Source organism: Eublepharis macularius, chromosome 2, assembly GCF_028583425.1.
Source record: "Eublepharis macularius isolate TG4126 chromosome 2, MPM_Emac_v1.0, whole genome shotgun sequence".
In the NCBI taxonomy this organism is placed as follows: Eukaryota; Metazoa; Chordata; class Lepidosauria; order Squamata; family Eublepharidae; genus Eublepharis; species Eublepharis macularius.
In genome coordinates this window covers 2,049,114-2,062,380 of record NC_072791.1, presented here as the reverse complement: position 1 = coordinate 2,062,380, position 13,267 = coordinate 2,049,114, and positions in this window count along the sequence as shown.

Below are 13,267 nucleotides of genomic sequence, written 5' to 3'. Positions count from 1 at the left end.
GGTCTGTAACTCGGACCTCTGAATTGCAATCTTGACCAAACTTGGAGGGCGGCTGGAGGAGAGACTGCTGAAGCCTCGCTATGAGTTCAGCACCTTTAAGTGCAAAGGGGGTGGTCCTAGGGCCCCTGGAATTGATGGACCATGGACCAATGAACCAGTCCATGAATGGAGTGGGTCCCTGAAAAGGTTGTGGTCTGTGGTCCGTGAAACATGATGGACCACAGGCTGATGGTCCATGGGTTTTTTCTGGTCTGTGCAAGCCTCTAGTTAGGACCAGTAGAAAATCTTTTGAGTTCCCCTTTATTCACACTGAGTTTAAAACAAGGAGGGAATAGAGAGTATGAATATGGAAATAAACTGGCAAAATATGGGCTACACTCTTGGTGGACAAGAAGGAGGACACTCTGCCTATTAAAATAAAAGATAGAATGGCACTTGATATCACCAATGTAATGGTAGAGGAATTTAAAACAGCTGTTACAACTACCGATAAATCAAACAACCCTAAAATGGAGGATATTAGAAATTATTTATGAACAATAAAGGCCTCTATAATTTCAGAGGAACACAGGATTATTTTAAATAAGCAGATTTCCAGAGAAAAAAATAAGTGCGGTGATTAGGAATCTGAAAATAAATCCTCTGGCCCAGATGGGCTAACAAATGAATTCTATAAGATATGTAGGAACAAGCTAATTCCGTGTTTACAAAAAAATTATATAGGTATATTTTTAAGGAAGTTATATCTTCTGAAACATGGTTGGAAGCATACTTAGCAGCTGGAGAAGTCTTGCCACGCAATCTCCTTATTAAATATGGATTATAAAATTTTAACTAAAGTTTCAGCTAACCATTTAAATGGCATCTTGGACAAATGTATAGGAACTGACTGAAGAGTTTTTATAAAGAGCAGGCAGATGTTCTGAAATGTCAGAACATTAGTTAACATCATATGCCAAGTGTCTTTTACTTTCTTGATGCAGAGAAAGCGTTTGATAGGATTGAATGGCCATATTTACAAGCGGTCTTGAAACTATTTGAATTGGGGAGTAATGTTTCTAAATGGTTCCAGTGCTATATTCAAAGCCTATTGCAAGAGTCCTGATAGATAATTATTATTTGACACCTTTCAGTTATAGTGTTGAGTAATAAATCCAGAGGAATTAGCCATGTTAGTCTGCAGTAGCAAAATAGCAGAGTCCAGTAGCACCTTTAAGACTAACCAACTTCATTGAAGAATAAGCTTTAGAGAGCCACAGCTCTCTTCGTCAGATACATGGAGTAAGTGTTGAGTAAGATAGGGCTGCATGCTATTGCCTCTCTTATTCAATCTCACTACTGAAATTTTGGCAATACAGATTTGCCAACTTAAGTCCATTCAAAAAATTCAGGTAGATGAGACAACCATTAAAACTCTTTTATATGCTGATGGTTTTGTCTTTTATCTCCAAAACCCTAAGAACTAAATGGAGAAACTTGTTAGGATACTGGAGTCATTTGGTAAGATATAAAATTAATATCAATAAGTCAATGTTACTGGGGATACATGCAGATCAAGAAATGAGAATTGAGATGGAGACACTTAGAGGTTCAGATTAGCTCTTTGGGGATTTTTTTTCTGACAATTTTAGTAAGATGAAGGAACAATATATTATCCACTAATTAAAAGCTTAGAGCAAAATGCCAAAGCCTGAAGTTAGTTTGAGATCTCTTGGTTGGGGTAAGTCATCATTATACAAATGAAAATGTTGTCAAGAATTCTGTTGGTTTCTATGACTCTGCCATTATCAGTAGTGCAATCATTACTCAATAAATTATAATCTATATTTACGAAATGTATATGGAAAAAATAAAAAATACTCCTAGGATTCAAGCTAACAGAATTCAGCAGCCTTAGCAAAAGGGAGGTGTAGTGGTCCTGAATATATTAAAATATTATGCCACTAGATTACTTACAGTTATCAATTAGTTCAGGAAAGATGAGACCAAAGTCGTCTGGAAGGTGGAGCAGTTGGGAATTCAGGCCACACCCGATTTGATAAAGGAGAAAGTGGTTTGCTCTGCACTTCTACAGGCATGGGGCAAACGTAAAGATGTACTAGAGTTGAACCATTCTATTTGCAGACCTGTATTAGACGGCAAGGAATTCCTACGAGCCTTTGATATGGGAAGATTCAACTCTTGTATTGAGACAGGCTTGATAAGCTTCATAGACTTTACATATGAGAAGATAATCCTGTTGTTTGAAGAAGTTTCTAATAAAAGCAAGGGCGGGTATATCTCCATTTCCCACTACCTACAGGTCTGAAGCTATATAAATGCAGTGTGGAGAAATGATATTTTTTCAGCCATTTAATGAGTTTGAAAGAACGTTGAATGAACCAGAGAAATAAATGCAGAGGAGTTAGCCGTGTTAGTCTGTGGTAGCAAAATCAAAAAGAGTCCAGTAGCACCTTTAAGTCTAACCAATTTTATTTTAGCATAAGCTTTCGAGAATCAAGTTCTCTTCGTCAGATGCCTGTATCAGGCATCTGACGAAGAGAACTTGATTCTCGAAAGCTTATGCTAAAATAAAATTGGTTAGTCTTAAAGGTGCTACTGGACTCTTTTTGACAGAGAAATAAAGGAACTTATTGCTATATCTCTATGGAATGTTACGGAAGGAAAGAAAGAAATGATGGATGTATAAAATAAAATGGGAAGGAAACATATAAGGATTAAAATTAGAGGTGGGCATGGACTGGAAAACTTGACACAAACTGGCCTGGTTCATAGTTGGCGAAAACACGGTTCGTGGGACTCACGTTTTTCACAAACTTTGGTCCATTTGGGCAGGTCTGTCGGTCCATGGTCCATGAATCCAGACATCCTGATGCCGATTTATCAATTCCCTAGGCAACAGAGGGAATATCCACAGACCTTCTGCAGCCCTTGGAACACACCAATCCTAGCCCTCAAAACCTTTTTTTTTTGAAAAATTTTTTTATTGGGTTAGGATCAAATGTTTACACATTACAGTCAATATTCCCATTTCCCAATTTCTAACCCCCTCCCTTCCCCCCCCCATTTTGTTGATTTCCAACAGTTTTCCAACCCTTTATCCCTTTTCCCTTACTCTTTATATATTCCTCTATCTAACAAATATATATTCTCCCTTTATTCTAAGCAATACTTCTTTAACTATTTTTAATACTCTGTACCCTGACTATGAGTCCCTTTTTCCATAATGGATAAACAATTTATCCCATTTTTCATTATTTCACTTTCAAATATTTCTATATATCATAAACTATGTAAACCATACATTCATATAAATCAGCCAGTTTAATTTATACTCTATATGTTATTCATTCTATCTTCTTTTTTCTATTTTAGCTATATTTGTTTACATTAGTATTTCTATTCCCCTTCAATCATAAGTCTATATATGATATCAATCAATTTGACTCATATACAACTTCAAATAAACATATTCAGTTTGGTACACTGTCCGGAATCAAAAAGAAAATATTATTAGTTAATCAATCCTTATAGTTAACCCTTATGATTAATTATTTTCTATCAATATTCTATTTATTATTCTATATATATCAATCTAATATCATAACTGCTTAGAAATTCTCTTTTACCTCTTCTCCTCCCCGGTAAAGTCACCCCCCTCTACATTTTATTGTACTTCAGTAGTTCTCAAACTGCCACAGTTCTCCTCCCACCTCCCATTTCTTCTCCAAATATTGTTTCAGCTTCTCCCAGTCTGTGTTAAACTGTCCTGAGTCCAGGTTTCTCAATTTTCTTGTCATTTTGTCCATTTCTGCCATATACAGCAATTTGTGGATCCAATCTTCAATGGTTGGCACTTCTTGTATTTTCCATTTTTGCGCATACAAAAGTCTAGCTGCTGCCGTCATGTAAAATATCAACGTCCTATGATGGGCTGGAATTCCCTCCATTCCCAAGTTTAGTAGCAGGAGTTCTGGGTTCTTATTAATCTGAAATTGTAAAATCTCACTCATTTCTCTTATTATTTCCCCCCAGTACTGCCTAGCTACCTCACACGTCCACCACATATGGTAGAGGGAGCCCTCATGCTTCCTGCATTTCCAGCATTTATTAGAAGTGTTCAAATTCCCTAGCGCAATCTTCTTTGGTGTCATGTACCAACGGTAAATCATTTTGTAAATGTTCTCTTTAATACTAGTGCATGTCGTTGTCTTCATTGTAGTCTTCCACAAGTATTCCCATGCCTCCATTGTTATTTCTTTGTTGAAATTTATGGCCCATTTCACCATTTGTCCTTTAACTATTTCATCCTCAGTATACCATTTCAGCAGTGCTTGGTATACCTTAGATATTCTTTTCTTGTCCTCTTTAAGAAGGGTCTGCTCTAGTTCCGAGTTTTCTGTTCGTATACCTCCCTTTACAGAGTCCGAGTTATATAAATCTCTAATCTGTCTATACTGGAACCAATCATAATAAGGTGATAGTTCCTCCTGAGTCTTTATTCTGAGTTTAGATTCTTCAGTTCTAGTTATTTCTTTATAAGTTAGACATTGTTGCTCATTATCAACAGCTCTCGGATCTATCACCTCATATGGAACTACCCACAAAGGGGTTCCTTCTTCCAGATAGATTCTATACTTCTTCCAGATTATATATAAACTTCTCCGTATATAGTGATGCAGGAACATCGAGTTCGCCTTTACTTTATCATGCCATAAGTATGCGTGCCATCCAAATATTTTTTTATATCCCTCTAGGGCTAGTAATTTCATATTCTTTAGCGTCATCCACTCCTTCAACCACACCAAGCAAATTGCGTCATGGTAAAGTCTTAGATTGGGCAGTTGCATTCCGCCTCTTTCCTTTGCATCTTGTAAAACTTTCATTTTCACTCGAGGCTTCTTGCCTGCCCATACAAAGTCTGATATTTTCCTCTGCCATTTTTCAAATTGCTTAGAGTCACTGATGATTGGTATTGTCTGTAGCAAAAACATTACTCTTGGTAACACATTCATCTTAACTGCTGCAATCCTTCCCAACCATGACAAATTTAGTCTGTTCCATTTAATCAAATCTCTCTCTATCTGAGTCCATAGTTTTTCATAGTTGTTTTTAAATAAGTCTATATTCTTAGCAGTCAGTTCGATTCCCAAATATTTCACCTTACTTGTTACTAGGGGTGTGCAAGGAAAAAACTTTCGGCTTTCTTGTTTCGGGATTACCCGAAACAAGATTCTCTACCGGCATTAGCCGAATGCCGAAACAAGAATCTCTTTCGGGATTCGGGATTCGGCATTATTTCGGCATTCTTTCGGGATTCTTTCGGGTTTTTTTGCTGGGAAAATGCCTCCGTCTTTCAGGACGCCTGGAGGAGGCATTTTCCCACCAAATAAGCCCAAAATTGGTGGGGACCTTCCTCTAACCCTTCTCTAACACCCACCCAAGTTTCAGACAGATTGGACTTTGGGGGGCCATGTTATGGCCCCCCAAAGCAGGTCCCCCCATCCTCCCATAAAGGAGCATCTTCTTCATTATTTCCTATGGGGAAAAAATGAAGAAGCAGGCTTCCTTTGCCAGGGGTGGCATTTTGCATGCAAAATGCCCCCCAGCCCTCAGGGGCCCTTCTCCCACCCCTCCTCCCACCCCCCACCGAGGCTCAGCCTGCTCCCACTTGGGGGGGCCATTTCATGGCCTCCCCAAGTAGGTGCTCTAATCTCTACCACTGACAGCTGGGGGAGGCTTGTGTTGCCAGGGGTGGCATTTTGCATGCAAAATGCCCCCCAACCCTCTGGGGCCCTTCTCCCACCCCTCCTCCCACCCCCCACCAAGGCTCAGCCTGCTCCCACTTGGGGGGGCCATTTCATGGCCTCCCCAAGTAGGTGCTCTCAGCCCCTAAAGTCCACCCTTCACAGCCCCACACAAACCCAATTCCCCCCCAGCTGCCACACACAGACCCAAATCCCCCCAGTAGCCCCTCACAGACCCAAATCAACCCCCACCTGCCCCACACCCACCATAACCCCAGGAACAGGCTGGCCTGCCCTCCCCTTTTGGGAACCCCTAAACTCTCTTTCCCAGGGCAGTTCTGCACAGACAAGGGGTGCCACAATGTTGGCAGTGCCAAATCGTCCCTGGGAAAGAGCACCTGCCCTGGCACACAGACAACCACCCCCCTGACCCCCCCACCACCCGCAGAGAAGGCTGGCCAGCCTGCCCCATTGTTCCCTATGCTGGGAACCAACCTCCCATCAAAGAAGGGAACACAGACACACAATCATTAAGTTTAAAAAACCTTTATTTTCTCATTTTCAAATTACAAGTGGTCAACAAATCACAACATATTACACTTATTGTCCCTCATAGCACAACACAACACAATTAACTACACATCAGAGAATCTTAAACACATTTTTTTTTTGAAATGGACAAACAGTAAAGTTTTGAACATTACAACAGGTCACATAGTGAGCGGGCACAACAGGGCATGGAAACAGAAGATGATCATAATAACTACCAGCCTAATACAACTCTCCCTCCATAAAACGACTTAATGGGGGGGAACCACTGCAACAAAATCCCCCCCCCAACCCTCTGGGGCCCTTCTCCCACCCTTCCTCCCATCCCCCCACCAAGGCTCAGCCTGCTCCCACTTGGGGGGGCCATTTCATGGCCTCCCCAAGTGGGTGCTCTGCTCTCATCTCTACCACTGACAGCTGGGAGAGGCTTGTCTTGCCAGGGGTGGCATTTTGCATGCCAAATGCCACCCTCACCCTCAGGGGCCCTTCTCCCACCCTTCCCCCCACCCCCCACCACATGCATTCCTTGACAATCAAGAAATCTGGAGTTAAATATAATGTGCATGTAAGTCCCTCAAAGACAGAAGCAATATGACCCATTTGATTTCCACAACCTCAGACACAATTAGGGATCCGTTTCCCCTTGGTGGGGGATCCCCCACTCTCACCTATCACCCCGAAGGGGGAAAGTCAGTGAATGAGCCTTCAAGGTACGCTCCAGGGGCTGCTGCCGTGATGTCACTGATGTCATCTGGCTGCCCTGAGAGTATGCCTGTGCTTTGCAGTGGGCTGATTTGGGCCCTGCAGGCCAAAGCAGGATCCCTTGTGGCCCAAATCTGCCTGCTGTGAATTGTGCGTGCTCCCCAGCCTTGTGTGATGATCACATCACTTCCTAGAACAGACATCATCATGCCAGAGCATTGCCATTAAATGATCATGCGTGTGTGAACAGACCCTATGTATCCTGTAGGCTTCAGTGATGGTATAGTAATGTTTTCACTCACATTATAGAGAGAGAGAGAGAGAGAGAGAAGGGGGGGAGGCACTGAAGCTAGATTATTTCTTCTATTTTACTGTCCCCTTCCAAAGCCAGGGTGGCATTGGCACAATGCCCCCCTCCCCCCGGCCAGAGCCTTAGTACCAGTATGCATTGACAGGCCCATGCATCATAGTCCTTTTTGAGACCCAGCCAAGTTGTGTGCCTTTTGGAGAAAAATGTTCAAGTTGCTGGTGGGGGTATGAACAATTTTTAGATATCCACTGTAGTGCAATGGCTAGAGAGTTGGTCTAGAATCTGGCAGACTCTGATTCTGTGCCTTGTAGGCTTGATGGATGTTCTTGGCTCAGCCTAAGTAAACAATTGTGTTGTGTTTTCCAGAGGCAGTCTAGGTGATTTTGGGGCCCTGGACAAATGTTCTTGACGGGGCCCCAGAACCAGTGCCGCCCCACCACTGGCTCCTTGCCAAGGCCAAGCAATTTGGCAACCTAGGCCCCAGATAGAGTGGGCAGGAGTGCGTTGTTTCCTTCCTCCCCCCCCCTCCACCCCCTCATACAACTAAGAAGGCCATCGGTGGAGTCACTCCAATGTGAGGCATGGAGCAGCTGTCTATTGTTAGCCTGGTTGTGATGAGGGTGAAACAAATCAAGGGAGAACAGCAATGTGTAAACCACTCTAGGTTCCCATGGGGGAGAAAACCGGGGCATAAGATAAACCTTTAATTTGGTGGGGAGGGGGTATATACATTTTATGTGTATGTGTCTGTATGTTTTATGCATTCAAATCACTTGTGGTGTACTTTAGAATTATATTGAGCTCCACAGTATCCCAAAAACCTTGTCCATGTATTGCAAACCGAAGTCAATCTACCACATCTAGGGTATTCTTCTTTTCCCTACTGCCTTCAATTTTTCTTAGCATTATTGTCTTTTCTAGTGAACCTTGTCTTCTCATGATGTGACATAAGCACTATCATCAATTGATATCTTCAAGGGAGAAAGCAGGCCTGATTTGGTCTGGACATGTCTTTTTCGGAGTCCATGGTACATGTAAATTGAAACTTTCTTCCCACTTCACAGTGTGAATGCTTTTTCCTCCTATGAGCTTTGTCTAAATTTTACTGTACTGATACTGCTCATTTGGCCAAAAGGCCTGCCCTTGATCAATGCCACATTAAATACTTCATAATAAAAATATGTTTTTAGAACCATTTGAAAGTGTCCTTAAGTGCCATACGCCGATTTAAAAAACCATAAGCTAAATGTTTGGGAACACAACCAGATATGTGAATGACTGAAATGCAGCCCAATCCCACTGCTACTTAAAATCCATTTTTGATGGAGGTCTGGATTGTCTTACATTGGTGTCATTGGGCTTGGAATCAGGAACCTGGAAGCGTTCCATGGGGGCTACAACTTTCATGCCAAGGCTAAGAGGGTGGGAACGGGATCTCTCTGGGGTGGCAAACTCTGGCCTTGGAAGTTACTGGCAATTTGGGGGTGGGACTTGTGCAAAGGAAAATCTGAGTAGGGATCTCCCCCAGAATCCATGGTCCGCATTTGCCCTCTAAAGAGATTGCCCTTGGAAGCAGCCAGTTTATCTGTAGGGAACTACTCTCTCTAACCTGAACTCAAGCCCAACCAGGAGTTTGGCAGCCCTAGGAAAATTTCTGAAAAAGATGGCAAAGGAGGGCCAGCAACTGATAGAGGCATGGAAGCCCACACCAGGACAGTAGCAGGGGCCTACTTGGGCAAAAGGGACGACCAGTGCTCTCATCCCCCATAGTCCACTCCTTTAAGCCCCACACAAACCCAGTTCCCCCACCCCAGCTGCCACACACAGACCCAAATCCTCCACTCAGCCCCTCTCAGAACCAAAACCACCCTCAGCTGCCCCACACCGAGTACCCCAGGAACAGGCTGGCCAGCCTGCCCCATTGTTCCCTATGCTGGGAACCAACCTCCCATCAAAGAAGGGAACACAGACACACAATCATTAAGTTTAAAAAACCTTTATTTTCTCATTTTCAAATTACAAGTGGTCAACAAATCACAACATATTACACTTATTGTCCCTCATAGCACAACACAACACAATTAACTACACATCAGAGAATCTTAAACACAATTTTTTTTTTGAAATGGACAAACAGTAAAGTTTTGAACATTACAACAGGTTACATAGTGAGCGGGCACAACAGGGCATGGAAACAGAAGATGATCATAATAACTACCAGCCTAATACAACTCTCCCTCCATAAAACGACTTAATGGGGGGGAACCACTGCAACAGGGTCCAGCAGAACCTATGTCATTTCCTGTGGCTGTGCTTTCAGTTCAGACACACAAAGCTGAACTGGGCACTTCCAAGGCACTGGACAATGGTATTTCTGGAGCAGTTCTGCAGAGGTCTCCCCCCACCCCCACACCAGCCTCAGAATTTACCTGGGAACATCTGTGAGAGATCATCATTGGCCGGTGCCCATCCACCACTCTTCCCGCATCCCCCAACCATGCAAACCCAACATTAACATCAAATTTTTTTTTTTAAACATGAACAGAACATCAACTTTTAAAAAACATAAGCACAACATTTTTTTTTGGGTTTTTTTCCTTTTTTTTACATGAACAGAACATCAACTTTTAAAAAACATAATCACAACATTTTTTTGGGTTTTTTTTCCTTTTTTTTACATGAACGGAACATCAACTTTTAAAAAACATAAGCACGACATTTTTTTTTGGTTTTTTTTCCTTTTTTTTACATGAACAGAACATCAACTTTTAAAAAACATAATCACAACATTTTTTTGGGTTTTTTTTCCTTTTTTTTACATGAACAGAACAACAACTTTTAAAAAACATAATCACAACATTTTTTTTTGGTTTTTTTTTCCTTTTTTTTACATGAACAGAACATCAACTTTCAAAAAACAGTACAACAATTCTTCTACAATTTTTTTTACAATGATTTCATCTGATAAAAACACCTAAGCAATCCCTATCTAACCTGTTTCTCCCTCCAGTAGCAATCCATGTTTCTGGGGCATTATTTTTCATAATAAATTTGGTCCCACAGGGTATGTCTCAGTGATGGGAGATGTTTTGAATACCCTGGGGGGGGGGCTTTCAAATTGGTGGGTGTTTTCCCTTTGCCACTGGTTCCTAACCACCCTCCCTCTACTGGCCGGTTTTAACTGTATATACAGGGTTTTATACAGGGGAGAGCGCGATTCCAAAGGATTGGACTCATAGAGGATGCAGGCCACAAGTTGGGCTCACCTCAGTCACTCTGGAAGTCCAGTCCTGAGAAATCGAAGAGGCGAGAGTTGACCTTCAGGAAGGTCAACTGCTCGACTCTCCATGGGAGAAGGCGAGTGCGATGTGGGCCGACAATGTCGCCCGCATGTGAAAAGACGCGCTCGCTCTCCACGCTCGTCGGAGGGCATGAGAGCAGCCGCTGCGCCTCGAGGGAGAGGTCCGGCCAGACCGACTCCTTCCTGGCCCAGTAGCTGAGCGGATCGGTGGAGAGCGACTCGCAGGGCTCCGCGAGGTAGTCCCTGACCATCGCCTCCGCCGGATCCTCTCTCACGGTCCTCACGACCCCAGAGGGGACGAGGGCCCACCGGAGCATCTCCATCTCCATCGGCACTCCGGTGGTGGCCTCGGGGGGGGCCTGCGCAGAGGGGGCGTCAGAGGGACCCGCACGGCAGGGCCCCTCTTGCGTCCCCCCTGTCGACAGGCGTCCCCTCTTGGCCTGCCTGCGCCTCACCCAAGAGCAGAGCCCGTCTCTGGCTTGGGTGAGGTTCCCGTCCCGCTCGGCGAAAGTGCCCTTTATGCGCGGGTCACACATGGTCGCCAACATGTATGACTCTTCCTTAGTGAGAGGAGTTAGCCTGGCAGCTATGCCCTGCTGCAGCCTTCTCACTAATGCGCGCACCGCTGGAACAAGGACAGCACGGGGCGCGACCCGGTCTGCAAGGGTGGCCAGATTCCTCTGGAGCGTGTGCACCAGGGGAATGACCAGACCGAGGGTCGCCGTGTCTGACGAGACCGCCACAGTGAAGTCCTTGAAGGGCTTCAGGACCTCCACTGTCTGGGTGATGGTGAGCCAATCCTCCCGGTTGAACTCACCCACCTGACTCGCACCGCGGTGCTCGGAGAGCCACGCGTGGAGTGCGGCCTGCTGCTCCACCAAGCGCTCAAGCATGGCGCAGGTGGAGTTCCAGCGAGTGCTGACGTCAGTGATCAGAGCGTGCTCTGGCACACCTGTCCTGACCTGTGTCTGGCGCAGTTCGTGCGTGGCCTTCACGCTGCGCGAGAAGTGACCCGTGAGCCTCCGACATTTCTGGACAAGTAACTGGAGTTCACGGGTCCGGGTATCCACGGGTTCCTTCGAGGAGCCCAACCCCAGCGCATCTCTCACCACTAGGTGAAGCTTGTGAGCGGCACAGTAGACGCTCTCTCGGCTCACTAGATGCGCCGCTGCCCTCATGTTCTTGCCACCGTCCGTCACCATGCATCCCACGGTGGCGGGTCCCTGGCCTATCCACTCGTCCAACTGTCTCCTTAAGGTGGCAGCGATGTTCTCCGCCGTGTGGGACACGTCGAGCACCTCGGCGTGAAGCAAGGCCTTGCAGTAGCCGGCCTGGCGGTCTCGCATCCTTCCCTGTCTAGCTGTGCTAGGCACCTCCCCCCGGCCCCCACCCAGAACCGACTCGGGTTCCCACCAGTGAGCAGTAAGCGAGAGGTACGCTTGCTGCACACTTGGGCAGGTCCAGATGTCCGATGTGAAGTGCACAGTTCTCCCGGCAACCCGGGACAGCTGTGCCTTCACATGATCCCTGGCAGCCCTGTAAAACGAGGGCACCACCGATCTGCTCAACGACGTGCGAGCAGGGACGGCGTACCAGGGAAAGCAATCTTGGAGCAGCCCTGAGAAGCCGAAGTCTTCAACTACGGAATACGGTTGCCCATCCACTGCTATCATGTTGACGATGTGGCGCGTGATGCGCCTGCTCGCCCTCCGGATCCCCTCTCTGGGCACACTAGCGCCCTGCATACCAAGCATCTCCGGGAGAGAGGCTTGGCGTCCCTTTCCTGCAGGTACCCTTGGGGGGAGAGCACCAGAGGAGCCTGCCTCCTTCTGGCTAGCTGGCGGCCGTGCGGCGCCACTCGAACCCTCCTCCCGAAGAAGCACCGCCTGGTGGTGCCTCTTCATATGGTACCTCATCCCAGACGTGGAGAGATGCCACACATCTTTGCCACGGCTGACGCGCTGCCTACAATGCAGGCACAGGGCTGCTCGGGGATCCTCCGTTGTCTGGAAGTGCTTCCAGAGTTCGGAGGAAAAGGGCATCCCACGCTTCCCAGGAGAAGCGCGTTCGGGACCACCCTGCGGCACCTCCTGTGAGGTGCTCTGGCCGGACACACCGTGTCCCACTCTCGGCCGGGCAGGTGGGGATGGACGAGGCTGAAGGGGCAGAGATGTGGGCTCTTCCACCACAGTCTCTGCCTCTTCCTCCCGCGTCCTCTCCTCCTGCACAGCCGCGAGAGGCCTGCTGCTGGCCTCAGAGGAAACTGGGGTGGACCGCCCCAGGGGGGGTCTCACGGGCAGTTCCTCCAACATCCTCCGGGTTCCTGGGGTGAGCGGGAGCGCAGGGAAAGTCATGTGCTCCGCGCCCATCCCAGGAGACACCACATGCTGCCCCTCCTCCAGCAGCTGGCTCGCAACCACTGGAGGAGGAGGAGCCTCAGCAGCAGGCCCCTGCCCAGTGCCAGCCCCTGCCTCACGCACCCGGGTTGGGGGTGGCCCTCCAGCAGCTGCCTCAGGAAAGAGAGTCTTGCGAACCCTCTTCCTGTCACCAGAAGCCAGGCTGGTGAACGGCAGCAGCGCAGGGGAGGGCCTCCTCCGCTCAGATGGAGGGGCTGCCGCAGCAGTCCCCCTCCCCCTCCCCTCCTCCCCTCTAGATTTC